At 32.9% G+C, this 13899-nt stretch overlaps 1 non-coding gene across 1 annotated transcript; it reads left to right on the plus strand.

Moving 5' to 3' along the window:
* The first annotated feature begins 10872 nt into the window (after window positions 1–10872).
* Window positions 10873–10976, plus strand: LOC121220649 (small nucleolar RNA R71). The gene has a single exon (XR_005917868.1). It is a non-coding gene; the product is annotated as a small nucleolar RNA R71 (small nucleolar RNA).
* The last annotated feature ends 2923 nt before the right edge of the window (window positions 10977–13899 follow it).

Here is a 13899-nt window from a genome sequence, read left to right on the forward strand (position 1 = left end):
TTAGTTGGTTATGTCAATTTTGATACAAATTATTTGATACAAATGGAAGTATGTGGGTGTGTGAAAAGCTTATATTCAGCCAAAGTGGTAAGTATATTTAAAGTCATAATTATGTTTTATATGCATTTATATATGAATGAGTACATTCGGTAAAGAGTGGGTATATGATTTGAAGATGAAAAATAACTATGTTATTATTTAAAGGTATATTCAGCCAAGCTGAAATTGGTTCGTAGTTACATATATGATATTTAAGTTTTGCAAGCTCGAATGTGTATATATGAATATGATTACATTATTCGGTTTTTTTATTGAATTATTAACGTCATTGAATTGTTTAATTGCTTATGACTTACTAAGCTATGATAGCTTATTGTGTATGTGAGTTTCCTTCGGTTTTATAGATTTTGGAAGCTAGTTACGGGCTCGGGGATCGTCAGCGAAGTCAATCATACTATCGTCTATTCATGGGTACCTATAAAAGTTAAATTTAAAATCCATGGCATGTATAGGCTATACTACCCTTTTGAATATATTTTAAATGAAGTGTATATATATATAATAAGTCATGCGAAAATGGCTTGTTTATTTTGACATGAATGGTTTCATGCTTTGATTAAATATTATGGTTGATGATTTGGCTATGTTTGGTAAATGGTTGAGACTAATATAAAATTCTTTGACTTGATTTATTATATATGAGAATGAGTTGCTAAATTTAATATGTTATATAAAATATAAGTGATGTTATGCTTTGGAAGATTTTTAATTTTGATAATTATGCATATTGGTTGTGATAGACAAGTAAAGTTGATTGATATGATACGATATAATTATAAGCTATGTTTGAAATCATGGATGGAAATATCTTAATATTCGGTAATTGAGATTGAATTTGAATTATCATTTACTATGTGAAAGTTGTATATTGATTTACGATGAATATAGAGTAGTTGAAATTGGTAATTTGCATAATGAGCCTTGTTTATGGAATTGGTCTTATAAATGACCTTTGATACATTAAGGGACAAATATTACATAGTAAATATATCTATATATAGGATCGGCCTTGGTATGTTATGCATGAAATTTTTTGAGTATTGATGAATTTGACATTGATCAAAGCATAAGTATTAAGCTTAATTGTATTCGGCTAAAGCTTGAGAAATTGGCCATATAAATAGAAACTTTATTTATTTGATGAATAAAATTTTTTATGTAATTTGATAAGTAGTTTTGAGTGTTTGAATAATAATAAGTGAATATACTATGAAATTATACAAATGCTTATGGCATATTCAGCCCAATGATTATAATTGCTTGTATTTATAAAGGTTGATATACGTACATATGTTAAAATATAATGATTACATGTAAAATAGGTAAAATTTTAAATATGAGTTTTATATACATATTTGTGTCATTATTGTTTGTAATTGATTTGTTAGTCGAGTAGACGAAATGAGGTATGCCCAAAAGTCGTGTTTGAAATATTCTACATAATTTTTAATTATGAGTTGTGTTTACGAATATGTTCAATGTATGATATGAAATGACTCGTAATAAGTTGATATTACCTTTTTGATTTAAAACTTGGTTGGTTTAGTAGGTTGAACATGTGTACATCTATGATTATTCGAATTTGAATTTGATTTGGTAATGCCTCGTAACCCTATTCTGACGACGGATACGGGTTAAAGGTGTTACACTGCCTCAAACTTGACCCCAAAAATAAATGTTATTCCCAACTGTGTTTCGACCTAACCCTGTATATCTCAAGCTACGATTTTTTTCTTCAATTTTTTTATACGAGACTCTCATAAAAAAATTCCAACGTGAGATAAAAATGTTCAAAAATGGAATTAATATTTTAATACAGTAAATTGAACACCCATTTGTAGTAAGGTTAAGAAGAAGATTATAAGAGAAATTGAAGAGTAAAGTTGAAAATTTTGAATGATGATAAGGAAACTAAAGGTGGGAGAGGAAATAGGTTAAGAAGAGGATTAAAATGATTAAATGTTAAATGATTAAAGAATTAAAATGTTAGAGGGAAAAAATTGAACTTAAAAGGTGGAAGAAGCATAGGTGGCAAGAAGACTAAGAGTAAGTTTAACATTGCTTCTAAGAAGCACTTTTGAGATAAAAACTACTTTTGAGATAAAAACATTGCTAAGCAAGATGCTTTTGAGCTTTTCAAAAGTTCTTTTGAGATAGAAAAATGCTTTTGCAAAAACACTTTTTTGGTCAAAAGCAAAAGAGCTTTTAATAAAAAGTACTTTTTAGCCCAAAAGTACTTTTGAGAAGAAATGTTAAACTGATCCTAAAAAGAGAAACTTAACCATTATTCTATAAACCCTAATACAATATATGTTGAGGGTATTTTTGTAGTTATCTTAAGGTGACAAGTTTTTTTCTAAACTCAACTCGATAAATTTAAAAAATTTTACTCACCCCAAACCTAACCTCAAGAGAAAAAAAACTCCGACCCTATCTCGAGTTGGTTCAAATCAAAATATGTCGATTTTAGATTTTTTTTTACAATCCCTACTTATTCTAGGGTATCAACCAACTTTATAGTCATTTTTATAATATTTCAATTACAATAATATAGAATTTATAATATAACTATTATAAAATATTTATAGAGTGCTCAATAGTTTTTATAACACTTGTGTTAGGGTGTTCAAATACAAGTCGATGCGAGTATAATATAAAATTTATATTATAGCCTTTACAAACTTAATTTTTTATTAGGTAAAAAACTATGTGAAATATTTGTATTTGATATGTTCAACAGTAAAACATTTTTGATCCAATAATAAATATATAATTATAATTTTAAAATTAAAATATTCCTAAAATTAAAATGTTTTGTGTAATTATGCCTCGCATTTTTACCAAATAGTGTGTGAGGTTGCAACGAGGAAGTGTTCTTCGTCTCGACAAGCAGTCGACGTCACGACGAAAAGAAAGCCCTCGTCCCAATGACATGATCCTCTTTCGCCCCAACAATGCGATGCCACGTCATGATGTGAAACTCAAGTGTTTTGGCTTTCTTCTCCCAATTAAACTTTGTTTCTAGTTTCCCACTTAAACTCTAATTAACCGAGATTTATTCTAGTCAAATATACTACAAATTTTAGCCTATAAATAGCCCTTAATTACTTTAGGTTTCATATAATAGAAATATTTAGATTGAGAGAATTTGTTCTTTATTTCAAAGTGTTTTGTTTTTGGGGCTTCAAGTTTTCCTTTAATTCTTTCCTTTTTTTATACTCTTCTTGTTATAGTAATATTTCCTTTTGCTCATGGTTTTTTATCCTCATTTGAGGAGTTTTTCCACATAAAATTTACGTGTTGAACCTTTTCGATTTTAGTTTATTTACTTGTTCGTTGCTTAACAAGGGTTTAGTTCCTACAAGCTGGTAACAGAGCTAGTCATATTTCTACATTCAACCTATTCAGAGATGGCAGCACCAAAGTTTGATATCAAGAAGTTCAACTGCATCGCAAATTTCAGTCTGTGGCTCGCATGTCAGCAATTCTGATCCAGAGTGATCTTGAGAGGATCTTTGCAGAGAGGAAATGTGAAGACATAGAACCATCATAATGGAATAGGTTAGATAAAAAATCTCTATCGATAAAAAATCTCTATCCACAGTTCAATTATGTCTAACAAATAATGTGTTACAGTTGGGTTTGCAGTAGAAAAGAACATATATGTTATGGAAGAAACTGGAAGCCTTGTACATGACGAAATTCTTGGCCAACAAGTTAGTATTAAAACAACGTCCCTACACATTCAAAATGGCTGAATTTGAGTTTATTAGAGCTCATATTAGTGAGTTTGTTACCCTTCTTAATGACTTAAAGAATCTTGAAGCAGAGATTAATGACGAGGATCAAGCTATGTTGTTGTTATGATATTTGCCCTCTTCTTGTAAAAATTTCAGGGAAACTCTAATTTATGAGAGATATCATCTCTCATTTGAGGATGTGAAGGGGAATCTAAAGAGTTAGGCCTAAACAAAATATCAGATGGGCAAGCCTCAATTCTAGTTGCAAGTGGCAAACAACAATCTAGAAAGCTAGATCAAAATAGGTTGAAAGCAAGATCCAAATCCAGGAATCGTGGCAAATATTATGGCTATTGCAAATATGTGGGCCACGTTAAGGAAGAATACTGAAAAATTCAAAATAAAATTAAGAGGGATACTGAAAACGATAAGTGAGATAATAGAAAGCCGAAGTTACGAATACTAGTGTAGGAAAAGATAAAGGTGATGATTTCTTATTGGTGTCGATGAGCAAAAGATCCAATCTTACTTCCGAATAGATCCTAGATTCAGGGTGCTCCTATCACATGTGTCCCAACAGAGACTAGTTCTTCATGTACAATTCAATTGAAGGTAGAGTTGTGTTGATAAGGAATAATTCTCCATGTAAGATAACCGACATAGGAATCGTACAAATCAAGATGCACGATAGAATAATTCAAAATTGTCAGACGTCAAGTATCTGCCTGACTTAAAGAAAAATCTCATCTTATTGGGAATTTTGGATTCTCGCGGTTGGAGGATAGTCATTGAATCAAATGACTTAAAAGTACCTCGTGGAACTGTTGTTGTAATGAGAGGATAGGAAAAGGGCAGCCTATGCATTCTGTAAGGATCAACGGTTACTAGTGCAACTGCAATTACCAAAGAAGAACTAAAATCACTCCACGTTGTGATGAGAACCGACCTGACGTCGCGACAACACGATGTGATTCTTTCTCCACCGATTCCGATTCAACCAAACTTTGGCACATGCAATTGAGCATATGAGTGAGAAAGGTATGATAGTCTTGTACAATAGAGGTCTTCCCAAAGACACTGGAGATGGAAAGCTAGGTTTCTGCGAGCATTGCATGTTTGGGAAGAGAACTCGAGTCAGTTTTGATTCAGCAGTGCACAAAAAAAAAAGGACTCTTGATTACATTCATTTCGATTTATAGGGTTAATCTCTTAATATCTTGAAAGGAGGTAATAAATATTTCCTAACTCTTATTGATGATCACTTCAGAAAATTTTGGGTTTATTTATTGAAACAAAAAAGCGAACTCTTCAAAATCTTCAAACAGTGGAATACACTATTAGAAAAAAACAAAAAAATTTGTGAAGTGGTTGAGAACGGGTAATGACCTTCAGTTTTATTCGTTAGAGTTAAACGATTTCTGCAAACGGGAAGGAATTGAAACACATTAAACCATTGTCAAAACTCCGCAGCAAAATGGAGTTGCAGAAAGAATGAAAAAAACCTTACTGGAAAAGGCTCGATCCATGCTTCCTAATGTAGGCTTAGGGAAGGAATTTTGGGCTGAAGCCATAAACCTAGCAAGTTATTTGATGAGTTGATCTCTCCATCGAGTATTAAATGGTAAAGTTCTAGAGGAGATATGATTAGGTAATCCTCCCAATTATTCTAATCTTAGAATTTTCAGTTGTCCTACTTAAGCTAAAGTTAGTCGGGGAAAGCTCGGTCCAAGGGTCGTTAAATACATCTTTCTACGATACTCTGTCAATACAAAAGACTTTAAGTTTTGGTGTTCGAAATCCGACAAAATAATTGCTAGCATAGATGATACGTTTGATGAATCTGCCATATTTCGATCAAAAAATGGGCCACTTACTTTTAAAGACACAACAAATTAAAGTCTCGAGTAAGGTGGAGTCAAAAGCCAAAACAGGGGCAACATTGTAATGACACGAAGAGCCTCGTCACAATGTCATATCAATTCAATCATGTTTTTTATGTAATATAAAAATGGTTATGGTGCTCATCATTACCAACCAACTACCCAATTGGGTCCTGACCCATAGCCTGCATGGTTCACAACTTGGGTTCGCATGTGAGGTATTTGCATCTTTTCATGAGCTCGCACGATGTGGGTTCGCACCACCATGAACGCGAACCTACACCTAGAAAACATGTGTTAATCCTAGAATAGAGTACATGTGATGTCCCCGAAACCAACTAAAAATTTAACAAAGGCAAGGTCACCTATCAATTAATAGTATAGCTACGGTGAGCATAGATATCATTCCCACGAAGACTAAAAGTACTAGTAATTACCGTCTTTCCATTATTTAACCGATAAATTGGAGTGATTGATTAAAACAAAATTAACTAAATTAATTAACTAAAGAACACGACAAAGAAGAAATTAGGAAAATAATCGATTAACAACTAAGAAGACAAACAATACCCAAGAAAGGATCCACCTAGATTTCATCTGTCATTATCAATCTGAATTAAACAATTTCTTCACTCAGTATCTTGATTCATAGAAATCCCTAAATTATGCTAATATCTCATTCAAGATTAAGAGTAACTGACTTTAGGTTGATTAATTGAAAATTTTATTTCTAATTAAAACCCCTATTGTCGCATTAACTCAATCTATAGATCCCCCTATTAGATTTGACTCTAATCCGGTAGATTTATGTCGTCCTATTTGTAGGATTGCATGCAACTCCACTCAATTATGCTAGACCTACTCTTAAACAATGACTTTTCCTCCTCTATCTAAGCACATCAAATATGGATTAATAATTCGGAAATATTAAACCAAGAATTAAGCACATAAAATTGAAAATAAGATCCAAGTATTTATTACGTAAAATAGAAATCAAAAGATAGAATTCATCTCCCCTATGTATTCATAAAATTAGTTCATAATTGCAAATAAAAACATCTCAGAGATAGTATAACCACAAGAAATAATTAAACTGATAATAAACATTAGAGAAATCAAAAGGATATCTTCAATCTTGATGGAACTCTGCTTCCGAGTCGACTTCAAATGTGTTTTCTGAGTTGTTTTCTTCAATATTCTCTGACGGCTTACTCCCCTCTTCTTATATTTTGTATATATAGGTTTTAAAATGCTCGAAAAACCTAAAAAAATTACATTTTTTGCATGTTTTGAGCACAATTCACGATTTCTCAAATGCTCTCTTGAGTATAAAAACATGACTTTAAAGGATTAGGAGCATAAAATTCACCATTTGACATTGAATAATCATCCAAAAACACATTAAGAGTGACGCTAAAACATGTTACTTTTGGCATTTATCAAATATCACCACACTTAAACGTTTGTTTGTCCTCAAGGATTCAAATTAACTTTTCTCAATATGTCATTTTCATCAATAATGTTTCAAGATATTTCACAAACAATCATACATTGGAAATTCAACCAAAAGGACACTAAAGATTCAAGCAATCAAAGCCGAAATTTTTTAAAGCACAAAAATGTAGGTGTCTCCCCCTATCTAAATAATTATCTTAAATTCAAAATCAACAGGAATTGGCATCATCACTAAAGATTCACTCAAAGCACTCAAAGTGTTTAAGGTTCATGAAATATGCACTCAATAGTCAAACAAAAAATGTCATTACCATATGCTTGCTTCAAAATCAAGTCTCCACCACTAGAAACTGAGATGACACAGCGATCAAGAGGTCTTTAAACGGTTTTAATGGGGCTTAGGCTAAAGGTATGGAAAATTCCAGAAAAGTCAGTTAAAATCGATATCAAGTTGATAAGTTACTGAACTAGAAAAATAACCAGTTGTTGAATTAAAAGAACTTACATCAACAAGAATAATAAAAAATGGAAACGAGCTTTTCAATAGAATATGAAACTAATTATTCAATCTCAATCAAATTTTTTTACTGTTTTTTTATTTCTTTTATTATAATAAAAGAAATAAAATTCAACAATTTCAAAAAAGTGAAACATAGTTAGGCAACTAACCAAATCAAATCTCGACAAAAAGGGAGTCAATAAAAGGAATACATTTACAACATAGAAATGAGTTAAGAGTTAACATTCACGAGTTAAAAAATGTTAGGATCAATGGGGTTTACTAGGGGTTAACACAACAAATAAGGTGGTTAAAGGTTAAATGGGTTAAATCCTAAGTGTCTCTATCATCTCAGCATATCAAATCAATAATGTGGTCTCGACATGTATAATCGAAGCAAGTTCTAGAATAACATATCAAGTTGACACACTCACAACCAAAAATTAAATAAGCATGAAAAATATGTGCTCTATAGGCTCAGAATCTCACAAAAAAATAGTTTTGATGTCAAACTTGCAAATTTAAAATTTCAAGATAATATTTTAATTGAAGGAGACAACCTAAAATATATATTTCTGAGAAAAAAACAACTTACCATGCTTGACTCTTTCATGTCTTAAAGTATAAATCACACAATGCACAAAAATTTACAAATTATTCTAAAACCGAATCAATAAAAACTCCAAATTAAAAGAAATTACTTCAATGTTAGGTTCGAGAAAATTAGTTAAACACAAACAATAATTTAGGGGTTATATTGCATAAACATATAAAATCCTCCCCACACTTAAGGTGTACATTGACAATTAAAATCACAGAATAAGTACAATATCATAAGGAGAAAGAGAACTGAAACTACCTTGAATTTGGGTGAATTCGTTGGGATATTGAAAACCGAAACCATGGGCGATTCTAAATGAAATGCATGTTTCTTAGCAAACTAATAAGAAATAGACAAAAATTAATTAAAATATAAAGAGATAACAAAATATAAAAAAACCGACAAAATAATAAAAGTACAGTGCATAATAAAATAAAATAAAAACAAAAAACAAAAAACAAAAAAATATAAAATATAAAACTAAATGAAATCACTTTGGTTAGGGTAGGAAGGAAACAAAAGAAGAAGAAAAACAAAACTAGCTTTAAAACGGAAAAAAAAAGGTACATGGTTATGTGCCAGTTCACATGGCCATGTGGCCAGGTCATGTGCATCACACAGCTGTGTGGCCAGGCTGTGTAGAATCACCTAGACCATGTGTGATAAAAATAGGTAAAAATAAGCCTAGTAACCGCACGGCCTAGGACACGCCCGTGTGACACACGGTCGTGTGCAATGCTCCTTCACTTCTCCCATGCCCTTGTGCAAGCCCATGTGAGCCACACGGTCTACCATACGCCCGTGTGACAGTCCGTGTGTCTCACACGGCCATGTCTCCAGCCCATGTAACTCTCTGAGCCCGTGTGGGTCAAATTAAAATTGAAGAAATTAGAGTTTTCCAGGCCATGTAGACCACTTTTTTTTAAAAAAAATTGAATTATTTTATTTTATTTTTCAATTTTTTCCTTTTTTAAATTTTTTTCAAATTTTTTTGAGGTAATGAAAATAAATGTACTGAATTTTCTTTTTCAATTTTTTTATTTTTTTCATTTAAAAAAATATGAAAGTAAGACAAATAAATAAAAATAAAAACACTTGGGTTGCCTCCCAATATGTACTTATTTAGACTCTAAGCTCGACTTCCCTATTTAAGCTCATGATTAAGGCAGATCTTGGAGTCGAAGGTCCTCTCTCTCGATATTAATTTTACCACCTAAATAAGGTTTGAGGAAAGAACTGTTTACCTTGAACGTGATGAATTCAGAATGTGTTACCTCAATTGTACTGCATGGAAAAACCATTTTTACCATAAATGGGTTGGACCATCTTGACTTCAATTCCGAAGGAAAAATTCATGGATTCGATTAATCTAAGAGCACTTTGTCCCCAACTTTGAATTAGTTCATTCTCTTTACATCCACATCATGGCATTGCTTTGTTACTTCCTTTTGCTTTCTCAATTTTTCATCAACATTCGTTCGCCATTCATCTAGCTCGTTGAGTTGCACCATTCGCTCTTTACTTGTCCCTTGAGTTCTACCACTTTGAATAAAATACGACTCCAACATGTTTTCATGAGGGATTTCCTACAAATAACATTGAGCCACATGATTACTAACATTAACAAAACAATTAGTATCATCTCGCTTACCAGGGACTCTCACAAAATCACGTACTTGAAGAGTAATATTTTCATCACCTACACGAAGCACAAGTTCACCAGTACCCACATCAATAACAGTTCTAGCAATGGCTAAAAAGGATCAACCTAATATCATAGGTACCTCAATATCCCAATCTATGCCCATTACAACAATATCCTTAACTTCATCACTTTTCACAACAGCTTCTAGCTTTGACTTCTTTTTCGGCTCAACTGGCCCTTCCACGTTTCAAATAGTGATTGCGTGGATTTTCTCCCTTAGGTTAGTTTTAGTGTTGCTAAGTAAGCTCCCTTGTGGTCTTTCTGAAATAAGTTTGGCAAGCTGTCCAATTTGATTTTCAAGTCCATGAATCAATGCTTGTTAATTTTTCAGAGATGTTTCAATGTTTTGAAATATTGTTTCTGACAATAAAATAAATTTAGCCAACATCTCCTCAAGGTTCAATTTCTTCTCTTGCTGATATGGTTGCTAAAAACCTAGCGGGGGTTGTGACCTTTGATTTCCTTGACCACCCCAAGAGAAATTTGGATGGCTCCTCCAACCTACATTATAGTTATTACTATAGGGGTTATTTTGAGGTCTAGAATTGTTACCCATAAAATTGACTTGCTCATGCTCCATGCTAGGACTGAAAGTAAACATTCTAGATTGATCACCCCCTCTCCATTTGCATCATATTGCCCTACCGGATTCACCTGCTTAGAAAATTTCAAACCATCAATTTTCTTACCAAGAGCTTCAACTTGATTTGCCAACATAGAAACTACATCAATATTAAAAACACCAACTACTTTAATCAGTTTTGTTTTCATGACTTGCCACTGATAGTTATTCAGTGTTATCTCCTCAATAAACTCTTAAGCTCCCTCGGATGTTTTATTATGCAGTATTCCACCAGCTACTACATCAATTAGTTGCCTAGTCAAGGGATTCAAACCATTGTAGAAAGTTTGAACTTTGTAACCATAAAGGTAATCCATGATGAGGAAGCCTTCTCAAAAGATCCATAAATCTCTCTCATGTATCATATGTCTCCAAATCAATTTGAGAAAAAGAAGAGATGTCGTTCCTCAACCTAGCTATTTTAGCAGGTGGGAAGTACTTCAATAGAAACTTCTCTGTCATCTGATCCCAAGTCGTGATAGAACCTCGTGGAAATAAATTTAACCAATGTTTTGTCTTGTTACTCAATAAGAATGGGAACAATTGTAAGCGTATGGCATCATCAATAATACCATTGATCTTGAAAGTGTCACAAATATTTAGAAAGTTAGCCAAATGAGTATTCAGATCTTTATCTTGCAAACCATCAAATTGAACATACTATTGTACCATAAGAATTATGTTCGGCTTCAGCTCAAAATTGTTTGCATTAATGATGGGTCTCACAATACTCGATTCAGCCCCAATCAGAGTGGTCTTAGCATAATCATACATAGTCTGAGAGGTAGGACCTACAGAAGGTAGCTGATCATTTTGATTATCATCCATCTCCACAGTAATATCCCTTTCATCTTAATCGTCTACTATATTCTGTTGACTTTGCCTTGTTTCTCTAACCTCTCTACGATTTTTGTGCGCAGTCTTTTTTATCTCACTATCAAAAGTAATGGATTCGACGGGTTTCCTCTAGTCATAAACCAGAAGAACCTGCCAGAAGTAAACAAAAAATTTAGAACGTAAAAATTAAATAAAAATAAAAATATTAAAATAAAAAATGGCTAAATTAATATAAATAAAGTTTTCCTAATATTTCAATCCGGGCAATGGTACCAAAACCTTGATGTCCACGAAACCAACTCAAAGTTCGATGAAGGCAAGTGCACCTATCAATTAATAGTATAGCTACGATGAGCACAAATATCATTCCCATGAAGACTAAAAGTACTAGTAATTACCTACTTCTATTATTTAACTAATAAATTGGAGTGATTGATTAAAACTAAAATTAACTAAATTAATTAACTAAACAACACGACAAAGAAAAAATCAAGAACATAATCGATTAACAACAAAGAAGTGAAATAATACCTAGGAAAGAATCCACCTAGATTTCATCTGTCACTATCAATTTGAATTAAACAATTTATTCACTTAGTGTGATGATCCGTAGAAATCCCTAAATTATGTTAATATCTCTTTCAAGACTAAGAGCAACTGACTCTAGGTTGATTAATTGAAATTTCTTTCTAATTAAAACCCCTATTGTCGCATTAACTTGATCTATAGATCCTCCTATTAGATTTGACTCTAATCCAGTAGATTTATGTCATCCTATTTCTAGGATTGCGTGAAACTTCATTTAATTATGCTAGATCTACTCTTAAACAGGGACTTTTCCTTCTCTATCTAAGCACATTAAACATGAATTAATAACCTGTAACACCCCAAACCCGGCCTAGACGTTATGGTCGAATCTGGCATGTCACATTGAAGTGTATTTCGAAAATTAGACTTGTTGGTAAAAATTCGTTTCCAAATTTAAAAACCTCTTTGTTAGTGTTTAACAATTGTTAGTGTTTAACAAAACAACTGGCCAAAATAATTGCCTTGTTGTCTACTTTTGTTATACTAAGTTGATCTAAAAATCATGAAAGCTTTTGAAACTCTATTGTTTAAATTTTGTGCCTTTGAAAATAGTAATTATTTTGAAAGTTCGTCCTCTCTTAAACTAGCAGTTTAAAATAAGTAAGTAAAAACCCACTTAAAAATTTAAACAAAATTAAAGGCCTTATAACATAGACAAAACCCAACATAAACTTTAAATTTAAATAAAAGCAAGTGTGGCACTACTGCAGTTGTGTGGCCACCTCCAAGTCCCTCGCAGCACCAAATCGCCTAAGGCTGAGGATTATATGTACAATTAAATAGAGGAGTGAGTTTACGGAAATTCAGTGTGTAATCCCCTAATAAGCAAACAGTCAATTAAACAGTAGATAAATGCAGTTTGGGCCTGAGCCCGTTACAGTAATAGTTCAGTTTAGTGTGGGCCTAAGCCCTTTCCCGTAACAGTAAACGATTGGGCTTGAGCCCATCACAATGCCAGTAATCAGTAGGGCTTTTGCCCAATTTCAGTAATAGTATCAGTAGGGCCTTGGCCCATAACAGTAACAAATATCAGTCATGTAGTGAACAGTATGTAATATCATTAATTGATGCAGTAACAGTACAAAATCATTAATCAGTGCAGATACGCAGTTAAAAATCCTACCCAATCCAGCCTCTACACACCACTCTGTCTCGCCAAACACGCCATGTGAGGATAAAATTGGCCCACCCAGCCAGACATACCAAGATTAGCATCGATTGCGGCACTAAACAGTATTGCAGCAAAGCTGTCAATAAAATAAAATGCATATAACCATCAGTAGGTCCACAGTCGTCCTGGGCGACCCGTGCAACCTTATCAGTACGGTACACTTCCTCCAAATATAACAACCCATCCTCATGCAATATATCGTGACACAACATCATACTTGTTTGCAAAATGTCATGCTCAATCATAGTCATACATATCATAGAGCAAATCAATCATACATAACATAAAGCCATAACAGTCATTTCATCTCCTAGGGGTATAACAACCATTTTACCCTATGGCATACATATCATAGAGCAAATCAGTCATACATAACATAAGGCCATAACAGTCATTTCATCTCTTGGGGGTATTCCGGTCATTTTACCCTATGGGGGTAATTCGATCAATTTACCCTATGGGGGTATTTCGATCATTTTCCCCTATCAGGGTATTTCGGTCATTTTACCCTATAGGGGTATTTCAATCATTTTACCCTATGGGGGTATTTCGGTCATTTTACCCTATGAGGGTGTTTCGATCATTTTACCCTATAGGGGTATTTCGGTCAATTTACCCTATGGGGGTATTTCGATCAATTTACCCTATGGGGGTATTTCGAACAATTTACCCTATAAGAGTATTTCAGTCAATTTACCCTATAGGGGTATTTCAATCATTTTACTCTATGGGGGTATTTCG

Source organism: Gossypium hirsutum, chromosome D08, assembly GCF_007990345.1.
Source record: "Gossypium hirsutum isolate 1008001.06 chromosome D08, Gossypium_hirsutum_v2.1, whole genome shotgun sequence".
Taxonomy (NCBI): domain Eukaryota; kingdom Viridiplantae; phylum Streptophyta; class Magnoliopsida; order Malvales; family Malvaceae; genus Gossypium; species Gossypium hirsutum.